Below are 26741 nucleotides of genomic sequence, written 5' to 3' on the forward strand. Positions count from 1 at the left end.
GAAAGAAAGAAAGAAAGAAAGAAAGAAAGAAAGAAAGAAAGAAAGAAAGAAAGGGAAGAAAAGGAAGAAAGGAAGAAAAGAAATATTCAATGTCCTTCATGGTTGCCAATGAAGCTTGGCAACCAAACCCATTGCCAAACCCAGTGAAGCTAAGTAACAGGGAAAGCGCAAAGGAGGATGATTGAATCTTACTCAGAAGGGGAAATAAAATAAACACTGCAAGTGGATCCAGAGAGAGAACTGGGAGGAAGATGGGATGGGGAAGGGAATGAGGATGGTGGCCACCCGTGGGGAGAGCAGTAGTGTGAGATAACACAGGGGAGGATCTTGGGAGAATATAGAAGTGAACCTAGGTGAGACTCCTAGAAAATGTGGATATGAAGATTGAAGTGGCCACCTCTTACAGCCAGATAAGACATTCAGTGAAGGGGACAACAACCCATCCACAAAACCTTTGATGCAATATTTGCCCTACCTACAAGATGCATAGGAATAAAGATATAACAGAGGTTGAAGAAGTGACCAATCAATGACTGGCCCAACTTGAGACCCATCCCATGGGAGATCCATTCCCTGACACTATTAATGACATTCTGCTATGCTTTCAGACAGGAGCCTTGCATAACGGTTCTCTGAGAGGCTTCATTGAGAAGCTGATGGAAACAGATGCAGAGACCCATAGCTAAGCATTAGGCAGAACTAAGGGAGTCTTGTGGAAGAGTCTGACGAAGTATTCAGCCAGCTGTGGAGAGGTCAAGGACACCAAAAAAAAATACCTACAGAATCAACTAACCTGGGCCCATAGGGTATCACAGAGACTGATCCATCACCTAACAAGCATTCATGGTCTGGACATAAGCCCCTTATACATATGTAGCAGATGTGCAGCTTGGTCTTTATGTGGGTCCCTAACAATTGGATCCAAGTAGACTGCTTTTGCATAGCTTTCCCTTAGCTGGACTGTCTTTTTTGCCTCAGTGGGAGAGGATGTGCTTAGTCCTGATATGACTTGATGTTCAGGCCAGGCTGGTATCCTAAAAAGGGGACCCTTCTCTGAGGAGAAGAGGCAGGAGCAATAGGAGAAGAGTGTTGGGGGGGTGGGAGTGGGCGAGCTGCTGCCAGGATGTAAAGTGAATAAATAAATAAATTAATAAAAAATAAAAAAAATGGCAGATTCATGCTTCAGAACAGTGGATCAAATCCAGTACTACATTTACTATTTTATTTTTATTATTACTGTCATTTTTCAGTAGCATTTGAAATTAGTAGTGAAGAGTAGATTATGAAAAACATTTTTCTAAGCATGAATTAATAAGTATTTATTTTGTTAATATCAAAAGACAGAGCATATATGACTTCTTATAATATTTAGTGAGTCTCTAATTTGTTTGAGTTCAGTCAGGTCAAAGTACATTTAACAATTAATCATTTTTATATTTTCATAACCATATTAAATACAGGAGCTTTCTCAGTCATGCTTGTTAATATCACTGTTTCTACTGCTTAAACCAGCAAATGATTTCTTCCCTAGGGCATATACTAACAATTTACTTTTTGCAGACAAGTCTACAAATATGATTAGCTTTGCAAATTGCTTTTTATTCTGTTACTGGTAAGTAATTTTTACATTATAACCTTATAAACAGATGCTATTTTCAACTACATATCTAGCTGTAATGAGCTAATATAATGTGTTAAAACAACAAAAGAAATTCAGGAATAATTTAGTGAGTCAAGTCACTGGGAAGCTCAGAGCAACATCGAGCATAAAGTTTATGAAAATATTTTAAGTTTCAGTTATTCCTAAAGAATTATAGAGTCTCTCATCTTTGAAATTCATTTAGAGCTGTGAAGTCACCTCAGAGGTTTGTACTTCAAGCTTCTAAGTAGAAAGATCCCACAGATGTTCTTTGCTCTCCCATTCCCTTAAGCTTGAGATGTTTGTAACTGCTCTAGGCTGAAGACCTGTCTAGCTTTTATATTATTTCATCTGAATAGTTATTTACTCTACAAATATTTCTATCCCAGGAAATCTGAACATGGCCACAGATTGTTGGAGAAGTAGAGAAGGTAAAGGAGACTAACACATATAGCTTCAGAGACACAACAAATCCCTGAAGAATTAGGCATGAGACATGATGGAAAGTAAAAAACGATTCCTAGAGGGTTATAAACCACATTCATTATGCCAGACAAATGGAGGATGCTGAACACTGAAAGAACTGTTAGACTCAGAGAAATGTATATTGTCAGACACTCTGATTCAGAACAGAGCAGATGAACACTAATGAAATATCTGAAAAAATATGTTTGGGAAATCCAAGCCATAAAAGTATCCAAGTATTTGGTCACTGAATTGTTAAATGGAGTGGTCTCCTGAAGCAAGCACTGTTTCTTTAATTTTTCTGCTGATCTGAGCATTACTATTTAATTCTATATATTTATACTTCTAAATTACAAGCACTAGGAAACTTACATTTGATTCTATTACTTGTGATTGCACAAGCATAAATAAGTATTTTAGTAGCATTATTAAATAAGGTCGTAGCATAGGATATCTTAAAAGTTCAAATAATGAAAACAAATAATAGGACATGAGCTATTCATCCAGTAGGAATTCTCAGATTGTCAGAAACGTGTTTTTCCATGAAAAGACATATAATAGGCATTCAATATCTATTTTGGGATGATAATTATATAGTATTATACACAAAATAAATAAAAATGAATTTGTTCACTTACTAATGTTTTTCAATATTTCTTCATTTCAATAACATTTCTTTTTCATTTCCTCATGATCCCAGTGTTGGTGATTGTAATCATAACTTGATCAAATTATTTCGAATCTACAAACTAGAAAGCAGCTCTCAACCTGACTCCTGACTTTTTTCAAATATCCATAATGAAAAATTTAACCTCAAGAATGGAATTTCTCCAGTACCTGTCTGTATCTCACAAACTATTGAAAATCTTTCAACAGATGGTTTGGTACCCTGGTTTATCTGTTACTATAAAAATTAATATTTAAATGAAGACTAAGAGTCAATTCTCGATCCAAACAAATACCATTAATCTCAGACTTTCTCTGCATACGAGTATGTTAAGATGGCTTCCTGTTGGTTTCCAGTATCCCAGTGCTTATAATGGACATTACTTGCAAAACCACCAAAAATACACCAAGCAGAACTTCATAAAAAGAGGATTCCTACTACACAAAGAATCCAAAAATCAGAAATCAACAACTTTCTAGATTCAGTCTTCCACAGCAAATGAGCTATTTTTTGTAGCATCTTAAATGCTACCAGAACAAATACTTTCCATGGAGCACCAAAGAGCATACAAGTGTCTTAATAATGATACCAATAATTCCAAATATTTGCCAACAATATATTTATGTGTCTGTGAAAAGACTCTGTGTAATTTGTAATTTTTCTCAAAACCTGATTTTACTATGGCTATTTCCAAGATGAGTAAACTGATGTTCGCCATGAAGCAATTCTTTGGAGGTTCACAAGGATTGACTAGGAGCAAGACTTGAAAGCAGGTCTTCTTATTTCCAAAACTCATTGTATCACAAATATATTACAAATTTCTATCTTGCACCTAAAAATCCAATAAAATGCACCTACATCCAGAGAAAAAGGAGTTCTTTTGAGGTTTTGGTTGGATTGTTCATTGGTTGAGGCGTTTGCTTGTTTGTTTTTCAATCTGAAAGAATACGTATCTCAAGAAGCAAACAGGAAGGAGCTACTGCTGATTTCTACGTTGGCACATAATTGAACCATACTCCTCCAATGGGGAAGTGACTATGTACTTGTTGCTGTAAGGAATCTGCAACACATGGGACTCCCATTCATTAACATCTAGCAAGCACAGTTTTGTTTATTGATTCCTTTTATTTTCATTACTGAAGGCCAACATAGCCTGTGTATGCTACTCTGTACCAACTACTCAGCTGACTTTGGTGAGAGGAAGATTTGAGGCCAGCAGACCCGAACAGCTTGGGAAAAACATCTCGATCCCACATCTAAAATCAAACACAGAAAAACACTATGGTCTGTCAGGATTCCACTAAATTCAGCTCAGCAAACAAATAATAACAAATCAAGAATATTTGTTTTGGACGTTATGTAAACAAAAACTATTTTAGATGATTAATAGGCATTATCTATTGATTTATATAGCATACAATTACATGATACTCACAATACCTTTACCTAATATTAAAATAAACTTATATGAGCAGAGAATTCCCAGAAAATATGAACAAGACAGGTGGGCACACTCAAAACTTATCTAAATGAAACATCAAAGTGCTCTGAAAATCTCTAAGTTCTGTGGTCTTAACAAAGGACAAGACTTGTCTTTTTGGGGGGTCCCTTTGTGGTTTTTCTTCAATTAGCTGGAGTAAAGAATACCCACATGAGGTGCTAGACCGCAGACCTGGGAGATTCAAAGGATTTTTCTAACCACTTTCTTACTAATTCTGAAGCTGGCATTTTTCCAGTATGATTTACATAACCAGAATCCAGAATGTTCTTCAGAACTTTGTGTAATACAATGGCAGTATCTTCCCTGTACTCAGTCAGAGCCAGGAAATCTCTTCCACAGTTCATCAGTACAAGATGCTGAGAGTCTTCTTTGACACACTAGATGAAAAGATTCTGCTTCTTTATCAGGAAACTAACAAGTGACCTGTCAAAATAACTCTTCATATTACTATAGTGATTGTCTAGAAATAACTACAAGTTTTATTCCAGGAAGCATTCAAAAGACACAATTTTTGTTTACTCCCTGGCTATCCTTTGTCCTAACAGTGAGAGAAAAAACAAAACAATTCACACATGCATCTTTACATATATATAATGACTTCTAGGGAACATAAAGGTGGTGATTTAATGCTATTCTCATTCTTAACTGAATGCTATCTACGAGTCTTACACCTCTTTCGTAAAGAGCTGTTTATTTTTCTGTTTGTTACTGAAGAGATGTTATTTGAAACAGCTATGTAAACACAAAAGATCCACATGTTTATATCAACCATCAGAGAACCCAGAAGTTTCTATGACTGTAGTGTTAGCCTCAGTGTATGTTGCTAATGGAAAGCAGATGAACTTTGGATTCTATGATCCTGGAGTGAGATTTTGACCTTGAGTTGAGGGACTGAGTGAACTGTACATGTTACTCGTTTTCGAAACGAGTGTCTTAATCTGCAGCATCATTCCTAGAAGTAAGTGCTGTTCCTTTGTGGACAGATCAAATCAGAGGATCAAATTCCCCATGTGCTCAGTAAAGATTAAATCTGAGTGGCAAACCCTAGGGTAGGTATTTATCCCAGATCTTTGTTTTCTTTTCTCTTTATACCTTCAGTACTACTAAGTGGGAGGAATAACTTTTCCTTTATTTATTTCCAGATTCCTGACCTTTAGAGAACATCATCTATTTAGCTCTAATCAGATGTAATATAAAGTATGGAGAGAAGAATCATTAAGGTAAGTTTTTAAAAAAATAGTATTAATAGTGTCTGAATGATAATGTCCACAGGGGGAACATGAGTTTGCTTTGTTGTTTTTGATTGGAAGGAACCTCAGAATTCTTTGTCCAGGTATACATACAGCTTTCATGAATGATCTAAAGTGGCTTGTGTTTGCTGCATTTACACCTAAAGGAAAAGAGGATGAAAGAAGGCAACAGACAGACGCTGCACAGAGACCGTTCAGGGCCAGAGTCAATGGAGTGTTCACAAACCTAGAGAATAGGAAAGCAGGAAATTCACGGGAAAATGGTAAGAATGCAGGATTGTCTGTTTTCCACCTGAAGGGAGCTGAGGATCAACTTCATGGACAGACAGATAACTAGAGAGAAAGACAAGTAAAATGGGGAGCTCACTCACACATACACCCTATGTGCTGTCTCCATCACTACCAGAAACTTTAATCCCAGTACTCAAGAGGCAAAAGCAAGTGAATCTCTGAGACTAAGGCCAGCCAGTCTACAGAGTGAATTCTAACCTACAGAGAGAAAAAAAAAAGAGCAGTTTTTTTGTTTTGTTTTGTTTTCCTTTTTTGTTGTTTTTTGGTTTTTTTTATTTTTGTTTTTCTAGGAAATGATTTTTAGCTCAGTGCCACACAGAATGAAGAGAACCACTGTGCTATATTTGCATCCCTGGGAGGTTCTAGATTCCTTTCATAATTGGTCTCCTCAGATGATGTCTGAGAATGTTTCAGCAGGAAGAATGGGGGACATGAGTTTTGCTCAGATTCCCTTCAGTTAAAACATTATATGTTATTATCAGGCAGCGTTGTAGAAAATTAGGGAACAGGGAGCAGCACTTCAGAAGCTTTCCTTTGTATTTCTTTTAGAACACTGTAATCTTACTCAAAGTTACTTTTAAAAAAACATGATGAATGAATATCTTTGAAAACATAGTCAAGATAAACATTTCATTAGAAAGTAAATAACATTTCTGTTCTTTTGCTTCTTAAAAATCAAATCTTGGGCTAACCAACAAAAATTTAATTACAACTCCCACCTCAGTCCTCAGGGAAATTAGATAAATGACACATTTTCCCAAGACTTCTCAAAAAACAGGGAACAGAACTCACAGTTCACATTGCAAAAATCTATGCCTTCCCTATTCTTTTGTAGGGAGGTAAACACACACACACACACACACACACACACACACACACACACACACACGGACTTTATGAATCAAGGTGAGGGTGCCAGTTCCAGCTTATAGTTTTCTATGTATCAAGCTGTGAGCTGCACAGAGAGAAGGAACAATCAGTGTTTGTTTGCTCATTTCTTCTTGCATCATTCCCTGTTGCACTCCATAGTATTATATTATGCTGTGCTGGTACTAGGACTATGTAATGCTCTAACACCAAACAAAATGGAGACCAGAAGGTGCTTTGCAAGCTGCTGAGAGAGAGATGATAGCAATAGTTATTCAATGAATCTGCCAAGCTGCAATACTGACCTGACAGGCAAGATGTGCCTACTGATCTGAACTGGCATGATAATTTTAGGGGTAGCTAACCACTTTCTGAGAGATCTAAGGTCTGCTCTACAGGACGAATTCATGGCTGGTACTGTAAACTCAGTTAAGTCCATGGTTAGGGTAGCCATTAGCCTTAAGCACTCACTAATCTATTATTGCTTTTTACTAAACAATAGTGCTATCAAACTACTTTCTAAATATTTATATTCATAGATCTGTGTTCTCAACGTTGATCAGAGGAGATTTTGTTGTTATTTTTATTGTTATTGTTGTTGCTTTTGTTGCTGTTGTTTCTGTTGTTATTGTTGTTGCTGTTCATTTGTTTTGCATAGGCAGTAGTTAATACAGAGAACATTTGATACATATATGTCCAAAGTGCTCAGAATGGATAACAGTGAGTACACCCATACATGGAACAATTTCCACTCCTCCCCTCAAGGCTCCGAGAATATCCAAGAGAAGGAGGGGGAAAGAAAGATGCTGAAAGAAGGTGCTGTGAGATGCTGTCTTCTGGGCATGCTAGGGCTGTGACACACATGAACTCGCAGCAGCTGGGGTTACCAGCCCAAGATCAAGCTTGTCAAAATTTCAGCAAGAAAGAGGAAGGGCTACTGAGGCCATACCCCTCAGCTGAGGCACCACTGGCCAATGATGACTCTTAAGTGTAAGAGGAGTCATTTTTCTTGGGGCTGTGGCTGCTGGTAGATTTTCCATAGGTAGGTGGCTGGCCTTATACATATATGGAAAGTGGTAGCACTATGTTTTTGTTTGTTTGTTTGTTTGTTTGTTTTAAAGGCCATGTAAGTAGAAGGAAGAGGTGTTGGAAGTAGACTGAGTGAGAATTAAAGAAGGGAGATGCAAATGGCTATATAGTGACGATACATAGAAAGAGTATATCAAATTTTTACTTGATCTTAGCCAGAAGGCCGAGAGGCGATACATATTTCAAATTTTCACAAGACACGCAAAACAATGTTTTTGGAGGGAAAAATCAAATGATTGTGACTTGTTATTGTATTTGCTTTTTGGTTTTGGGGATGGTTTTGTGTTTGTTTGTTTGTTTGTTTTTGTCCTGTTTTTAGAACATTTTCTCTATATTCCTCTGGCTGTCTTGGAACTCTCTTCATAGACATTGCTGGCCTCGAACTTGGAGATCCACCTGTGCTTGCCTCCTGAGTACTGTGATTAAGGTCCTGGAACATCACCTGGCTTATGTTTGCATTCCTCCCATCTGTGACTACTACCTGTTGTTATTACTAGTCTATTAAAATAAATAACAGGGCACTGCAAATTTTTCTATAAAAACATCTAAATAAGATGACAAAGAAATAAAAGCTATATAATCTGACAAGTCAAATGTTCCTTGTTTATAAATGTCATAATGAGCTGTACAGAAAATCTAAAAGGCGTCGAAGCGAAAGCCATCCTGGAACTAGGATATGATGATAAATCCGCCTGTAGGAAACAAGAGTCTCCTGTTTTCCCATGCACTAGCCAGGAGCAAGTAGAACTTGAAATTATAAGGTGTCATTTATATTTGCACATACAAAAATAAAATACTTAACTAAAAATCCAAAAGTATTCCATGTCTAAGAGCTCCAAGAGGGAACTTCTAAATTTCTGTTGGAAGAAATAAAATAAGAGTTGAACTAATAAAAAATTAATGTTTATTAATAGAGAAAATTTACAATGTTAGAATGACACTGGATTCCCTTTTCTCAAGTAGTCAATGCAACTGAAATTAAAATCTTCTTGAATTACCCAGTAAGTACTAAAAATCTGACCCTAAAATTTAACATGGAAGGAAAACAATGAAAAGAATCCAGTACAAAGACTGAGCTAGCCAAGTTAAAGACTTTCTGAAAAAGAACAATAATCAAAGCTATGTGTAATTGTTGAAGAAATAAACAATTAGAACTATGAACCACACTGGGACCCAGAAATAGGTCCATATAAATATAGTCAAATGATCTTTGACAAGTTATCACACATATCAGATGACCAGGGAGCAACTGCACATTTATACACATAAAACACACCCATATCTTATACCCCTTAAGAAAAAGTCTAAATGCAAATCATGGAATGTCCAATAAGACAACAGAGAAGAAAATCTATATAGTCTCCAGTTTGCTGATCAACTTGCTAAATAGCAAAGTAGTATCTTTTGAAAGAAAATATTGAAGAACTGGCTTCATTAAAATAAAAATGTTCTACTTTATGAAGGATGTTTTTAAGGGAATAAAATCTCATGGACAGGAAGAAAATAATTACCTAAAAATTTGAAAACACACATCTGTAGAGAGGATATACAGATAGATAGCATAAAGATGCCACTGAACGAAGAGCAGAATAGTCAGAGTATAATCACTGGCATTGCGGAAGTCTGATGAGGATGTGGTGTATAGAAGTCCCATGCAAATACAAAATGGCAGATATTTTGGAAAATAATTTGTCAGTTTCTTTCAAATTTATCTCTCTGTGTGTATACACACAAACACAGACACAAATGCATGCACACACACACACATACTACACACACACACACACACACACATACTTATTTATATAATCCAACATTTATGTTCTTTGGTATTTACCCAAAAGAAGTGAAAACTTATATACACACTAGAACTTATATGCAGATGTTTACAGCAGCTTTATTCACAATTACCAAAATGTATATTGAAATCAGACTACCTTCAGTAGGTGAACTACCAATCTGTGATATATCCACAGAGTGGAATAGTACTCAGTGCTGAAAATGAACCAGTCACTAAGCCATAGTAAGGAAAACCTACATGTATACTGCCAAGAGGAAAAAAATCTGAAAACGTTATATGCTATATTACTGTTATTATTGGGCAGTCTAGGACACATAGAGCTATGGCATTGTGGACACAGTGAAAAGATTAATGGGTGCCAAGAGTCTCAAGGGAGAGAAGTATGAATACAGAGACTCACTGGGCTGTCAAACTTCTCTGTGGTCCTACAGTGGTGGCTACTTGTCATTACAAATTAGTGCAACTTCCTAAATGTATGACCCTGGGAGTAAAAGCTTATGCCCATCACTGACATCAGTCCTAATGTTGTGTGAATGGGAGCTGTGATTGTGAGAGTTAATTTCCATAAGACAGAATGCAAAATCACCTGGGAAAGCAGCTTTTGAGCAGACATGTCAGGATTGTCTTGGTTTCACTAATTGTGACAGGAAGAACGAATTATAGGTGGTGGATGGGATCTTGACAACATACACAGAAAAAGTGTGCTGAGAAATAGAAGGCATTCACCACTTAAGTGTGGATCTAATGTAATCAACTGCTTCAATATCCTACTACCTTGAATTTATTGTAACTTACATGAACTGTGGATCATAATAAAAGTTTTCTCTCTTCAGTTGTTTTTGCCAGGTGCTTTTTTTTTTTACATCAACAGGAAAAGAAATCAAAACAGAGACTTAATAACTACAACACGGATGCCACTATATTTAGGGATGTCGATTCTAGCAGACAGTTCACAAGTTGGATAGAGAGGAGGTAAATGGAACACAACTATACCTTTCATTCATTACTGTGCACTTTAAATTATGCTAAAGAATTTTATATCCTTTAAAAATATACACAATCATACTATGATTTTGTCTACAATTCTATAAAGCACCTCTATATTATTTTCTATATTATTTTCTGTATTAAATATTATTTCAACAAAATATATGAAAGTTCCCATTAATCTAAATCTACTTAAATCCACTTAGCATTTCTCTCTCTCTCTCTCTCTCTCTCTCTCTCTCTCTCTCTCTCTCTCTCTCTCTCTCTTTCTCTCTCTCTCTCTGTGTGTTTGTGTGTGTGTGTTTTGTGTGTGTGTGTGTTGTGTGTGTGTGTTGCCTTTAAACTAAAGTAATTCTGGATAGAGTGGGATGATATTTTATGATGTTTGATCTTGTAGACAATGAGAATAAAGTAATGGATACTGGATTTGGGTAGAGTGGGAGAAGGGTGGAGATGGGAAAAGTTCATTAGAGATTACTATTTGGGGTTATTAAGTCATAGAGTGTCCATGTATATCATAGATTAATATGGCAAATTATAAGCAAACAAACTAAAATGATTGGTTCCAAAATAACAAAAGAGAATGTTGAATGCTCATATCAGACAGATTGATAAATGTTGGTAATGAATATGACATTAACCTAACTGGATCAACACAAAAGAAAATATGAATTAAAATAACACATTATATTCCTCAAAGTTATGTAATTCTTGGATTTCAATACAAAAAAGTGTAAAGGTGTTAGTTTTCAGCTAATACTATGGTTTTATAAAATGTTCCTCCTTATCTGAGTGTAGTTCTATTTGTACAGGATAGAGAACTGTGAAAGTATGAGAAGATGTTTAGAATTGCAAGTATCAAAAAGAAAACATGGAAAGTGCCTGGATACTTACACAGTTTGGGTGTTCTTGAGTTAACCCTAGAATGGAATTGTTGTTGAACTTGGATGCCATTGCAAAATCAACTTTTGCTCATGAAAAATCAAAGTAGTAAAGGTGAGTAAACCAACATTTTTGCGATTTGTTACTCATTTGTCTGCATTCTTCTATTCTCATGAGTCTTCATCAACATCATTCTCAATTCTTATGCATACAGTATGGTACTATATTTCTTTTTAAATAATTTTAATTGGATATTTTCTTTACTTACATTTCATATGTTATCCCCTTTCCCAGTTCCCCCCACCCTCGGGAAATTCACTATCGCATTCCCCCATCACACTGCTTCTATGAAGGTGTTCCCCAACCCACTCATCCACCCACTCCCGCCTGCCCACCCTGGGATTCCCCTATTCTGGGGCATCAAGCTTTCACAGAACCAAGGGCCTCTCCTCCCAATGATGCCCAACAAGGCCTTCCTCTGCTACATATGTGGCTGGACTCATGAGTTCCCCCATGTGTACTCTTTGGCCGGTGGTTTAGTTCTGGGAGCACTTGGTGGTCTGGGTGGTTGATATTGTTGTTATTCCTATGATGTTGCAAACACTTTCTGCTCCTTCAGTCCTTTTTCTAACTCCTCCATTGAGGACCCCATGCTCAGGCAAATGGTTGGCTATGAGCATCTTCCTCTGTATTTGTTAGGCTCTGGCAGAGCCTCTCAGGAGACAGCTATATCAGCCTCCTGTCAGCATGCACTTCTTAACATTCACAATAATTTCTAAGTATGGTGACTGTATATTGAAAGGATCCTCAGATAGGCCAGTCTCTGGATGGCCTTTCCTTCAGTCTCTGCTCCACACTTTGTCTCCATATTTGTTCCTGTGAGTATTTTCTTCCTCCTTCTAAGAAGTACTGAAGCATCTACACTTTGGTCTTCTTTCTTCTTCAGCTTCATGTGGTCTGTGAATTGTATCTTGGGTATTTCGAGCTTTTAGACTAATATCTAGTTATCAATGAGTGCATAACATGTGCATTCTTTTGCGATTGAATTACCTCACTCAGAATGACATTTTCTAGTTCCATCCATTAGTCTATGAATTTCATGAAGTCATTACTTTTAATAGCTGAGTAATACTCGATTTTGTAAATGTACCACATTTCTGTATCCATTCTTCTGTTGAAAGAAATCTGTGTTCTTTCCAGATTCAGGATATTATAAACAAGGCTGCTATGAACATAGTAGAGCATGTGTCCTTGTTATATATTGGAGCATCTTTTGGGTATATGCCCAGGAGTGGTATAGCTGGGTCCTCAGGTAATATGTCTAATTTTCAGAGGAACTAGCAGACTGATGTCCAGAGTGGTTGTACCAGCTTGCAATCTCACAAACAATGAAGGAGTGTTCTTCCTTCTCCACATCCTCACCAGCATCTCCTATCACCTGAGTTTTTGATATGAGCCATTCTGACTGATGTGAGGTGGAATCTCAGGGTTATTTTGATTTGAATTTTCATGATGACTAAGGATGCTGAACATTTCTTTAGGTGCTTTTCAGCCATTTGAGTTTCCTCAGTTGAGAATTCTTTGTTTAGCTCTGTACCTTATTTTTAATAGGATTATTTGATTCTCTGGAGTCTAATTTCTTGAGTTCTTTGTATATATTGGATATTAGCCTTCTATTGGATGTAGAATTGGTAAAGATCTTTTCTCAATCTGTTGGTTGCCATTTTGTCCTATTGACACTGTCCTTTGTCTTACAGAAGCTTTGTAATTTTATCAGGTCCCATTTGTCGATTCTTGATTTAGAGCATACGCCATTGGTGTTCTGTTCAGGAAATTTTTCCATGTGCCTACGTGTTTGTGGCTCTTTCCCACATCCTCTTCTATTAGTTTTAGTGTATATAGTTTTATGAGGAGGCCCTTGATCCATTTGGACTTGAGCTTTGTATAAGGAGATAAGAATGTATCGATGTGCATTCTTCTACATGCTGACTGCCAGTTGAATTAGCACCATTGTTAAAAATGCTGTCTTTTGAGGCCGGGCGGTGGTGGTACATGCCTTTAATCCCAGCACTTGGGAAGCAGAGGCAGATGGATTTCTGAGTTCGAGGCCAGCCTGGTCTACAGAGTGAGGTCCAGGACAGCCAGGGCTATACAGAGAAACCCTGTCTCGAAAAACCAAAAAAAAAAAAAAAAAAATGCTGTCTTTTTTCCACAGGATGGTTTTAGCTCCTTTGTCAAAGATCAAGTGACCATAGGTGTGTGGGAGTTCATTTCTGGGTCTTCAGTTCTAGTCCATTGGTCTACCTGCCTGTCTCTGTACCAATACCATGTAATTTTTATCACTATTGCCCTGTAATACAGCTCCAGATAGAGTTAGAAAGAAAAATTTGAAAATTCATTTGAAATAGCAAAAAATCCAGGATAGTGAAAACTATTCTCAACAATAAAAGGACTTCTGGGGTACTGTATTTCTTTTATATGCCACAGAATTCTATTCTAGGTTCTTTTATTGATTTAAGAGCATTCTTAACTTAGCAAAATGAAAAATATTATCAAATAAACAGGCTACAACATTCATGCTCTGGTTGGTCAAATACCACTTGCCTTTGTTTTTGGACTCTAGGCAACCGCTCAAACAAGTAGGAGACCGAGAGGTTAAAGACTTTGACATTCAAAGTCTGAGTCTGAACTCTATCAAGGTGGTTATTATCATGACTATAAATTTGAGAGTCCTGTACAAAGCTACAGTGACAAACAAGGCCACAAGCTATAATAGATTCCTAAGATTACAGATGGACTACTGGACCAGTGGTGAGTGAGTGAGCAGATGTCCTTGCCTCACAGTCTGTGTTCTAAATCTTCCCAATGGACTGAGAAATAAGCACTTTACCATTTAACAGAACAGAGGACTCACTCCATCATCTGCTGTCTTGGGGAACTGCTGCCATGAGAAACCTCCCACTTAGAGAACTACTAGTGCCAAGCACATGAGGACCAGGGAGAGTGACAGCTTTTACCTGTGATTATAGTCTCATTTGAAAACAAAGGTTATTTCTCTTTGAGGAGCAATATGTCCATCACTCAGCATTAGAATTCCAGTTATCAACAATTCTCATAGAAAGAAACCTTTGGTGAGTCTGACTTTGGTCTATACATTTATTTGTAACTTTAGCTATGCCTCTATTGTCCATGTTATGACTCAAAATGCCAACTGTCTAATACTTGAGCCTTAATTCACTTGATAACATTTTCAAAGAATGTTAGGTCAAGCCTGCATTTACTACATGGGATCTTGTGGTTTAAGACTAGAAAAGAATAATTCCACCTGCCAATTACCAAGAGCAGGAATATACTGTTTCTGAAATTAACTTGCTCCTTCTATTTTTTTAAATAACCTCATTAATATGCATGCTTAAAGCTCTCCTGGAATAGCAAATTGGCCAGAGGAATAAATTACATTGGCAGAACTCAATTAACATTCAATTATAGTATTGGAGAAAGAAGAACCATGGGATAACTAGTAATCTTTGCCACAGTTACCCTCTTTTTCATTTGGAAAGCTACTGAGCGCATATTTTTAACCTATTTTCATGAGAATATCAAATGTAAGAAGAAAAAATTAATGCCATCTCTCTAAGATGTGTCACACACTTTGTTTACAGTGTCCCTTTTAGCCTTCAGTGCACTTTTGTATACTAATGCTATTTACATATTATTAATAAGAGCCTAAGAATTATGGAAATAAAAAAATAGTTTTCTAACTCAATTAGATCTTTAGTCAGGATCAGTGTGGTCCAAGTCTTTCCATTTCCCAAAGGAGGAACAAATTGTAACATGAAAAAGAGTAATTTCTTCATCAGCTGCAGTTGAACTGTAGACCAAGTTCACACATAGAACTTTGTTCTTCATGATTTACAGATGTATCACACAAAGATTCGTGCAGATTCCTATTCAACACTTTAAGATGCTACTAACAAGCTTAGCACCATCCCCCATAAAAGATTCAACAAAAGTAGTTTAGTTCTCCTGACACTCACAAATTCTGTAATTAGGTTCAACTTCTGCAGCAGCATATTAGCCTATGCTGACCAGAAAAGCAGGGCACTTGAGAGGTGCCTCTTTGTACATATTCCTAACTTGGATAAGCACAGCTGGGCAGACTGAGCCTTTTTTCCTAAATTCTGCTGCCAAGCTGAATTTCATGATCTTCACTGGCAGATGATCAAATGCAAACTACTAATTTACAACCAAGTTCTCTTCAGCAGCTGTTGAAAAGCATCACTCTGAATGCAAATGTAGTCCTTCTTAATCTATGAGAAACTACTGCATTGATGGATGTCTTTTGAAACAGTACTTTAGGAGGCACTACTTATGCCCTGTAGTGTTACAGAAAAAGTTAAATGTGGCTGCTATTTGTGTGTGTTTTCTTTGCAGCAAACAAATACTTAGGATGTATTGGCGATCAGGGCAAAGTAGGCAAACAGGTCAAAAATCTCCTTCAACTCTTGTTTCTATACAAATAAAACTGAAGGTGCAGACTAAAATGACGTCTATGCTTCAGATATTTTCTCAGTGTCTAAAACTATATTACTCAGGGATGGTAGCAGGTTATAGTAGTTGGTTATCAAAGTTTTGTGCTAGAAAAACATTATGAATATCAAGACCTACCATTGATCCTATATCCAAAGAGTATGAACTCTATACTATATACACTACAAGTGTGAATTGTCAACTAAACTGTACTTCTACAGGTGCTCCAAATTAAATACACAAATCTAAAATTTTAAAGAAAAGATTCACCGTAGTGTTACAGAAAAATCTAAATGTACCTGCTATTTGTGTTTGTTTGAAATGTGAGAAAACATTCAATGTTTGTTTTTCTAGCCCATACATATTTTTACCCAGTATATCCATACAGCTACAAATGCCACAATTTCAGGTTTTTTCTAGCTGAATGAAATTCATATGTGTGTTTGTATGTCTGTGTGTGTGTGTGTGTGTCTATACACTCATATTCATTATCAGTTGATAGAAAACTAAGCTGTTTCCATTTCCTGGTTATTATAACTAGAACAACAATGAACTTAAATGAGCAAGTATCTCTGTAGCTGGATACACAACCTTTTGAATGTATGTTCAGGAATGCTATAGGTAGACTAAAGAAAACTCTATTTATAGGTTTTTGAGGAACCTCTACACTGATTTTCGGAGTGTCTGTACAAATTTCTTCCTAATTTTATTCACTATGAAAAAATAACACTGTAGGAGAGGTTTTTTGTTTTTTGTTTTTTAAGCTATGATGTTTGTCATGGTACATCCTACATCCTCCCTATTGCTTTGGACTTGGGCCTGTGTGACATAGCACACTATGTTCGGGATACATGGCAAAGGAAGCCTCTCTGAGTCATATCAGAGAGTGAAGTGAAAAGCAAGTCAGAGTACCAACAAGGTCATACCTTGAATTTCCTTGCTTCCTTCTATCAAGCCCCATATTCTAAAGTTCTACAATTTCCAACATTACCAGTTTTTCAAATAACATTTAATACTTTAGAATTTTGAAAACATTGAATGTTGAAAAACCAGCAATTCATTTAGCTCACAGATACCAGAAATCTTCTAGAATGCATAATATGTTAAGAAGTCACTGGATCATTGAACAACTCTCCCTTTCCAGTTAAATGGAATCTTTAAAAAAAACCTCACTGTTATTAGAAAATTGTTCACCATAGGAACCTGGGATACGAGCACAATGTGTAAAGATAGCCTCTTACTATAATTGCAAGAGTTATGGGTAAGGAAAAAGTCTCATCTCTTCTTTTTTTGTAAGGCAATGAAGCTGATTACTTTAGAATTTCAAATCAATTCAAGTAATTATTAAGAAAAGAACAAGGAGAAACTGCTCTCAAAAGGAAAAAAATTGAAAGTGAAAGATACATCCACTTCTACTTCTGCAGAGCATATTAGCCTATGTTGACCAGAAAAGCAGGGCACTTGAGAGGTACCTCTTTGTACATGCAGCATGTATGTGTGTGCATATATATATATATATATATATATATATATATATATATATATATGAATGAATGCTTATAGCGTGTAGGTGGCTTTAATAAAACCTGAAGAAGCAAACTATGTATGATTCTGAGGAAGGAGGAGGCAAGACTAGAAGAGAGGAGTCAGTGAAAAGTTTGAAAAGAATAGAAGGTTCAGAGCATTCAAGGTAGACTATCTTAAGGGTAGGGCAATAATTGGAGACATTTGACTACATAGCAAAATTGTAGAGGACACTAAAACTTGTAGTAATATTTTAAATAATCGTTCAAGACAAATACAGAAAAATGTCAGAATTTTTAAAAAGACAAAATCTGGCCCTGCACTTACATAACCTTGCTTTACCTGCTTCAAGTAAAACCTTAGTTACAAAAGTAGATGGTCATTCTTGAGTCATTGTGTGAATTTAATCCTTTAAGTTCTGTGCTAAGTTATTTTGCCCCAACATGACAGTGCGTCCTCTCTATCAGCCTGACTTAGATCTCAGGCTCAGGAAGCCCATGTGCTGGAAAGAAGAGAAAGAATGCAGGGATCAGATGAGATGAAGAATTCTCGAAAAAGCCAGCAGTGACACATACACCTGTAATCTCAGCACTCAAGAGGCTAAGGTAGGGTGTGTTAGATAGTTTTATGTCAACCTGAGTCAAGCTGGCCCCCATCTGAGTGGCAATTAATAAAATGCCTCCATAAAATCTGATTGTAAGCAGGCCTATAAGGTATTTTCTTCCTTAGTGATTGATTGGGAGAGGGGGCTTCTATAAGAAATCAAGTAAGTAAGTAAGCATGAAAACAAGTAAATATCACTCTTCTATGGCCTCTGCTTCAGCTTCTGCCTTCAGACCCTTGTCCTCCTTGAGTTCTTGATATACCTTCCAGTGACAATGAGTTTTGACATGGAAATGTAATGTGAGTCCTTCCCTCCTAAGTCTCTTTGGCTATGGTCTCTCATCAGAGCAATAGTAACCCTAAGACAGATCAGGATTGAAAGTTCAAGGCTGATAAGACTACATATCAAGACTCTGTTTGAATAAACTAAGGATTTAATACAAAGATTCGTGATAGAGTCCTTCCATAGTAAGGGTGAGTCCCCATGTCAACTGTCAGCACTGCAAAACAGACATAAAACCAAACAGCAAAAGACTCTAAAAATAAAATTAAATCAGATTAAGATAATAACACCAATGTTCCCAGTATGTATAGTTGATAGGAGTGTTTGCCCATTCTAAGCGTTTTGCCTTTTTATAAATTACTATTGTCATTGTTGTTATTCTGTGTGCCACAAAGTGGGACAAAACACAGATGCTATATTGTGCCTGTGAAGGATATAGGACACTTTTGTGGAGCTGTTTCACTCTTTTTAACTTTATGTATGATCCAGGGATTGAAATCATGTCACCAGGCTTGTGGAAAAAAAAAAAACCTTTACCCACTGTGCCATGTCACTGGCCCCATGAATTTTGCTTTTTAATTGAAAATGGAAGCAGCAACACTAGAAAGTCCTCATCCACCTCACTGTGACATCTATTAAAAATAAATAGTAGAGGAAAAAGAAACAAGCAGGATGGTCAAGAAGACATTTGCTCTCTGGCACAGAGTTTCAGAGGAGTAAGTACATGGCTGTTAGTGTTGGTTATTTATAGGTGTGGCACCAAATGAAGCTAGTGACTAGTCAGGCAAAGGGTTGGCATACAGAGTCAGAGGAGAGATTTCACTTGGAGATACTTGTGTGCAGATTCCTTGGAAACTCACAATAAGACATTTTCCTCTCCCTTTTCCAGACACTCAGGCATTTGTTCTGAAAATCTGTGATGGATGCTTCTCTTGAGAATACAACTCTCATAGGATAGAGCATCCCTAGGGTATGCTAACCTCCATCCTTTAGCATTCTCAAGTACCCTAGTGGTTTTCTTAAAAACAAAGAGAATATAGTTTTGTACATAAAATACCCATTGGTAGAGTCTGTGAAAGAGTCTGGAGATTTCTTTCGTTGCACGTTTCAATGTACAGATTGGCAGCTTACATAGAGGAGAAGGTGGAGACAAACTTTAGCACTGGGATCTCATTACTTCTCAAAATTTGCTTCAAATTTTCTGCCTGAATATAATGTGCTAATCAAATTCCAATATGAAGATCATCTTCAGAGGAAAAAAGTTGACAGAAGGAGAGGGAGAAAGACAAAGAGGGTGGAAAGGGAGAGGGAGGGAGGGAGAGAGGGAGGAAGGGAAGGAAGGAGAGAGGGACAGAGGGAGGGATGGAGGGAGGGAGGAAAGGAGGGAGGGAGGGAGAGAGGGAGGGAGGGAAGGAGGGAGAGAGAGAGGGAGGGAGGGAAGGAGGGACAGAGGGAGGGACAGAGGGAGAGAGGGAGGGAGGGAGCAAGAGACAGAGGGAGAAAGAGAGAGGGGAAGAGAGAAAGAGAGGGAGGAAGAAAGAGGGATCTTCTCTTGGTTGGTTATAGAGGCCTATCATTTTATATCAGAGTCCCAAATTATAATTTTCCACATCCTTTAAGTGTTTTATAAACATGTGAGCATTCTCACTTAAGTGATATTGACATTCAGCATTCATTTGCCTAGTATTTAAAACTGTGAAATCAGACTGTAGGCTGGCCTGACAAGTTGTCACAGCAAACAAGCCATTGGACTTGCCTATCACAGCCGAAAAAAGAAAGAGAATGATTTATTCTGTTATTTTGTCATAAGAAGATCTGGCTGCTGACTGACTTGGTTCTACAAGGTAACTTCTGAATCTATGTGAGAATAAAGCATCTATCCAAGATGGATCCAATCCTGACACAATTTGAGAACATACAACAAACTGTTTTTTGAGCACCTGTTTTTTGAGCTTGTAGCTCAGTTTTGTTATTTGTTTTTTGTTATTTTTTTTGAATGCTGAGCTACCAACCAGTATCGTATGGTTTAGTTTTCCATAACTATAACTTTGTCATTAACTGATTGCATTTGCACTAACTTTTGTTTTAAAATTCAATAACTGAAAATAGCAAAGTGTCAGCCTAGTTAGAAAATAAGGAACTTTTCTGCATATGATTTAAGTGTAGAAATATTTATACAATTTGCGGAGAAATTGGAGATGAGCTATTTACTTTATGGAAAATAGAGCATGTTAGTGTAAAAGAAATTTGGGCTATTCTAATTAGGCCATTTAATGGAAAAAGCTGGTTTCTAATCAAACCACATTATTTTCTAATTTCCTGCTAAACTGTTGCCTGATACTTGGCACTTTAAGTGTTAAATTTGTGTTTCATTACTTCTTAAATTATGACTTCAAATTTTACAAAATAATAAAAATAATGCAAATAAGGACTATAACGAGGACACATACCTTAAGCATATATTTGCTTCAAATATTTAATGAAATTGGTAAATATTTTGCTGTGGATCTATGTTATCATTGTTATGGCAACTTTGTTGCCATGGTACTTGTTTAAGAAATATAAGATAGTCTAGAGAAATCAGACAGACTTTGACTGCATATAACATATATTATGCATAGTGCATGAAAGCAATGTTGACATCGAGAGATTGGTTTTACAGTATTTACTTCTCAATTAAAAAAAACCCACAAAGATAGATAGTTAATGTTACTTAAAATATGATGAAAATTAAAGACAAATAATCAGATGCCCAAGCCAAAACAGCAAACAAGAATTTGAATTTAGACAACCATAAAAAAAAATCAACACAATTAGACTTTCAATCATCCAACTGAAACATAAGATAAACTGGTTTTACAGAGGTACTGAATATTCATTGAATTATAATTCATGTGATTTGAATTTCTATAATATCTGCAGTAATGATTAGAAAATTTGATAAGATAAGAGGTATAAAATAGATTATGAGCAGAATAATGAAGCAAATAATGGAGAAGACTAAGGGAGCTATTTTGGAAGGTGATTTTTGCTGAGGGAGGATGCAGAGTCAAAGACAGACATGACAATTCAATGAGACACATATGTAAATCAGAAAACCTTTCACAAAAGCCTTGGAGGAAAGTGCTTTTCTTCCATGGAGGGCTGATTGGTACTGGCCTCCAGGTGTAACATTACATGCGCTGATGATCTGATGAACAGAACAGAACGTCTATCCAGCTGTAATCAAGAGTGATTGATGGATGGGACAAAAAAAAATAAGTTGATTATCATGGCAAGTTCACTGATGCAGAGACAATACACCCTGCTTGGGAAATGGATAGAATCCGCTCAGAGATTACATCTGCAATCTTACTTAAAAAGAAGTTTAAGGGAAGGTTAAAAGCCTAGTAGACCAGCCTAATCACTGATAAGATGGATAAGAATAAGTTTCCATACTCTTTTTGCACAGATCTCCTATATGGACTGCAAAGCTCATTTCTGCCCAATACAGAAGAGGGTCATATGCAGGCTGTCTTGTGAGATTAAGCATTTTTTTGCATTTCAAAAGAATCAGAACAAAACATACACATCTAGAAAACCGAACTGTTAGTCAGCTGCCATACTCTGTACCCATACTCAGGTATGAGTTTCCCCACAGGAGTATAAGTTTTATCTTGATGAGGTTTAGCTTATGTCAAAGCAGGGATCTGGATGAAGATGCTTCAGCATTATTCTACATTTAAAATAAGGCTTGGCTACTTCAAAACAGCTGAGCATGGATCAAAATGTTCAATGTAAGACAAGTTTCTAATACACTGCTTAGATTTGGCAGGACTAGAATGGGCTTGACAGACATCTAAGAAATTCTACCAAGGTACCCTAAACATAGTATGTGATTTTTTAACCTGCCTCCAATAGTTCCAGTTTCCTTTAGTCTAGGAACAAGCTGAATTATAACCCCTGAAATAATCACCATAAGAAACTTCTACTGTGAAGAAAGTAGAATAAAATGGTAGGTTTGTTCGGATTATAGAAAGATCTGGGGCAATGTTGACATAAATGTGTGTTTTCACAATTGTTCTAACTAACTGAGACAGACAATAAGCCTCAGTATAAAAAGAGCCAATAGCAAACTGCAAAGGTTAGGAGGCAAAGGTACAAAATCCACAAAATACAGATAGCATAAAAATGGACACAAATTTGACTTATTATTCCTCAAAGTCCTTTACTCTTCTACCCAGCAATGAAAATATATTCTTCTAGTTTCAAGGCTGTGATAAAACTGCTTTATAAGAAATTGAATTAAACTGTAATGAAACATAACACAAGGATCCTGGGAATCAGAGTTATGACTACAGTTAATATAAAGGGGTAAGGAAGCTTTTTCTCTAAGACTTTGGATTCTTGGTGACAATTAGCTCATTTTCTACAATCTTTGTTAGTGGCATATAACACTTTAAGAACTGCATATAGTTGTTAAAGGAGAGGGAACATCGTTGAGATAGGCATATCAGCTGACTCCTGGTCACTGACTGCATTACATCAAGTATTTATCCAAAGGCTAATAGCAACCTACCACAATCAACTGTGAGGCAATCTTCAGTATCCTCTGAAGTCAAGTATAATCAAAAAGCTCAAATTTGGGGGTTTAGATGTTCATGATTTGTTTAAAAAAATAACCTAAAACTCCAAGGCTGTCACAAAGCAAGTTTATATGTCATGAGAGTCATCTGCAGGCCACACCTAGTCTAACTCAACTTTCTTCTTTCCAACTGAAGATGTAACTTTTCATGCTTAGTTTTTAAGATCCCATAGCTTAAGATATAAATACTGCAAATGGATGAGGGACAAAGGAGAACGAATTCCCTGAATTCATTTTCATCAAAATGTAGCAAAGCTGAAGCAGATGTCCAACATTTTCCTAAGTCTTGCTTCCAATTCCATTTTCCTTCCAGAGAAGTTGGGAAAGTGACTCTAAGCTATAATTCTCCCTTCATTAAAATATTCATAATTTATTGAGTGGGATCTAAGGCTTACAGAGAACTTTTGCATCAGCAGATTCCCACCTCCATTTCCTGAGACTCAAGGCAACTTTTGATTCACTGAAATGGAAACCTGTGTGTTGTTTCACTGGTACATTCTTCCCTCTCCAACACAGCCCTATGTTTCCATCCTTCCAGGTATGTGCCTGACATAGTCCTGTTCTCAGCGTCTTCCTTTCAGGATAGACTCTTGGCATTTATGGCCGCCTTCATACTTCCACTCTTTAAGTAGCAGTACATTTTAATGCATTTCTGTTCTTTAATGGGTACCCAGTCTTGACCAGTTTCTATAATATATGCAAATGGACAGTGGCTTTAATTTGTAGTATCAGCTTAGCCCTTCTGTTAAAGTCTTGTTTTATGGGCTCAGCAATTAAAAGCACTGCCTGTTCTTCCAGAGAATCCGGATTACTTTTACAGCACTCACATGGTGGTTAACGACTGTCTACAATTACAGGGGCTCCCATACTATCTTCTGGTCTTTGTAGGAACCAGATATACACATGGTATACATACATATATACAGGCAAAACATGAAATAAGTATGAAAAGGAAATTTTTTTAAATTTTTCTTTTCTGAGATGTCCTTATAGCACTGGATTTTCCACTCAGAAGTCAGCAGCTAGTGCAACTAAGTGACAAAACTGCTCAAAAGTAAACTTGGGGGACATGATATTGAATGGAGATACTCAGGCATGTGTACACAAAGCCACAATCTATAGTCTGTTAGCCCGCATGCCAAAACATGGCTCACACAGGTGACACCACAGCCCACTTACATCTCATTTGGCTGGCTCTCAAAGAGGTCTTTTTTCTGACATGAAGATTGGCCCTAATTGAGAGTTGGTTCTTCAGAAAGAAAAGACACATAAGGAAATAGCCATGATGTTTGAGTGAAAACTGTGATTCAGTGTTAGTCCTACTAACAGATTCTCCTAAGAAAGATGTGTCAAATCTACATGGAAATCTACCTTAGAGCAGACCCCTCAGAAGGTTCTTGGGAAGCACCAGCAATAACACACTTAAAGAGGCAAAATGTTTTTCAAAAAATGAGTCATCACCTTTTATTTAAAAGGTGAGATTCCCAAGAAATGAGTACTTTATAGTTATAGAAAACAAACACTTTAACACTAAAAACACACACAAAAAGATTAACACTTCAAACACAAGTGTATTTTCTGAAGAAGAGCAAATATATTTGTGATTTGATATTTCTTAAGAAGTGATTTAATATTCAAGATGTAAAACAAACATGATTATACTATGTATCCCATGAAACGAAACAGAAATTTGGGTTAGAGTTTGTAAGCTGTCGGGTCATATAGTATTTAGTTTTTATATCACTTAAGTACATTTCTAGTAATTGAATTTAACTTATTTAGTTAGTTTTGAGATAGTGTCTCCCTATATTGCTCAGGCTAACATCAGACTCACCACATTCATCTGCTTCAGCCTCCTGTTCTGGGCCTGATCCCGTGAAGAATTTTATTACATATATATATATATATATGTGTAATAAAATATACATACATATATATATAATAAATATATATATTTAAAATATACATGCATATATATATTTAATATATATAGTTTATTACATGTATTTATTCTGTATGAAAGTATATATATGTGGGAACATATCATGTCATGACATACATGTGCAGGAGAGAGGCCAAGTTGCAGGAGTCAGTTTTTTGCTTCCATCTAGTAGAAGCCAGGGGTCAAACTTAGATGGTTAGACCTGATGTCAAGCACATTTAACCACTGAGATATGTGGTTGGCCTTTGGTTACTCATCTGAATCACAGATTGTGGAGGTCTTGTAAGCTCATGGAGGAGCCCAAAGCAACCAATGTCCTGCCAGCTGTTGATAAGGTGTCCACTTCTGGTGGATGGTTTTCCTGTTCTTTCAGTCTCTTCCTCATATTGACTTCATGTTTGGAATTGTATACACATTTTAAATGCTAGGTCATTAGGAACCTGTCTCCTAGAACATTGAGTAACACTACATGTGGGCATAGGATTTATGTACTCTTCCTTCTCTCAGAATGTATACAGACAACATGCCCTGCCAGATATAGGCAAGGAATACTTAGATATTTTTAAACCTGAAAATGGAATTTACAGTTTGAGAAGAAAAATTAAATATCAAACTACACAAAAACAAAAGTATAATGTCTTGTGTTTTCCTTTATAAAAATTCATTAATTCTTACAATGGGTATATTTAGATTTTCTCTTATGGAACTAGGGGGTGGAGAGATGGCTCAGTAGATAAGAGCACTTTCAATAGACCTGGCTTCTGCACCTCATATCCATATAATAGCTCACAAACACCTGTAAATCCAATTTCAGAGGACCTTGTTTTAAAGACACTCACATTTATATGGGACATATTAACTCATGAATGCACGCACACATCCAAAGAAATTAGATAGATAGATAGATAGATAGATAGATAGATAGTCAGTCAGACAGACAGACAGACAGATAGATAGATTTTTTGAGGTAAGATGTAAATGAATAGATCTTTGAAGTTAATACAATCACCAGTTTTTGTTTAAGTGGTATTTACGCATCACTCCCAAATAATGTTGATTTTAATACTAAAAAGGTTTCTTACCACATGATGTGAGCAGTAGGTTATTGAGCAATTTGGTTACTTGTAAAAAGAGATAACTGATAACCTTTTTTTAGTGCATAATCTGTCTTTATGTCCATTATGAAACCTCTAAATTCAGATAAACAGCTTTAGAATAGAAACTTCTGGTGTCTTTGGAAAGTCAGTTATGTTAAATGATGTTTTGCTAAGGCACACAAGAATGTTTTGCTAAAACAAACACACTGAAAGAATATTTTCATGAAGCAGACACAGGTAAAGGGATATTTTTATAAACAAACGTGAAAGAATGCATAACATTTATAAGGAATATAAATACAACCCAACAGGCAGTGGATGATTCTGAATGGTATTGGTAAGCCTAACTATTAGTTACTGATCACCCTTTGTCATAATTCATACAAAGAAGCACACCAAAATAACTTCTGGTGGTGTTCTGAAGGATTCTTGCCATTTCTTTGGACTCTGAACAATTGGCAGATTGAAGTGGATGGTTCTGGATATATTAGCTGATACAGACTCAGACAGTTTTCTTAAAACAGACTCACATGAAATTTTGCTTAGAAAGACTAACATGGTATTTCGTTGAGTTAAGATCCATGAGAGGACACATGATACCTGGAGAAAGTATAAATAGGATTATAGCTACCTTTGCAATGCTTCCTTGGTTTCCTGTGTTCGTCTTTCACTGATTTTTACTTCGTTGAGAGAGACATG

The 26741-nt window shown here is 36.5% G+C and overlaps 1 protein-coding gene across 1 annotated transcript in view; it reads right to left on the reverse strand.

Annotated features, from left to right (window-relative positions):
- The window catches only part of Znf385d (zinc finger protein 385D), a 315456-nt gene that overhangs the window by 98409 nt on the left and 190306 nt on the right, over nucleotides 1–26741 (reverse strand). The window lies entirely within an intron of this gene.

The sequence above is a fragment of the Grammomys surdaster genome, unplaced genomic scaffold, assembly GCF_004785775.1.
Source record: "Grammomys surdaster isolate TR1022 unplaced genomic scaffold, NIH_TR_1.0 126546, whole genome shotgun sequence".
NCBI classification, from domain to species: Eukaryota; Metazoa; Chordata; class Mammalia; order Rodentia; family Muridae; genus Grammomys; species Grammomys surdaster.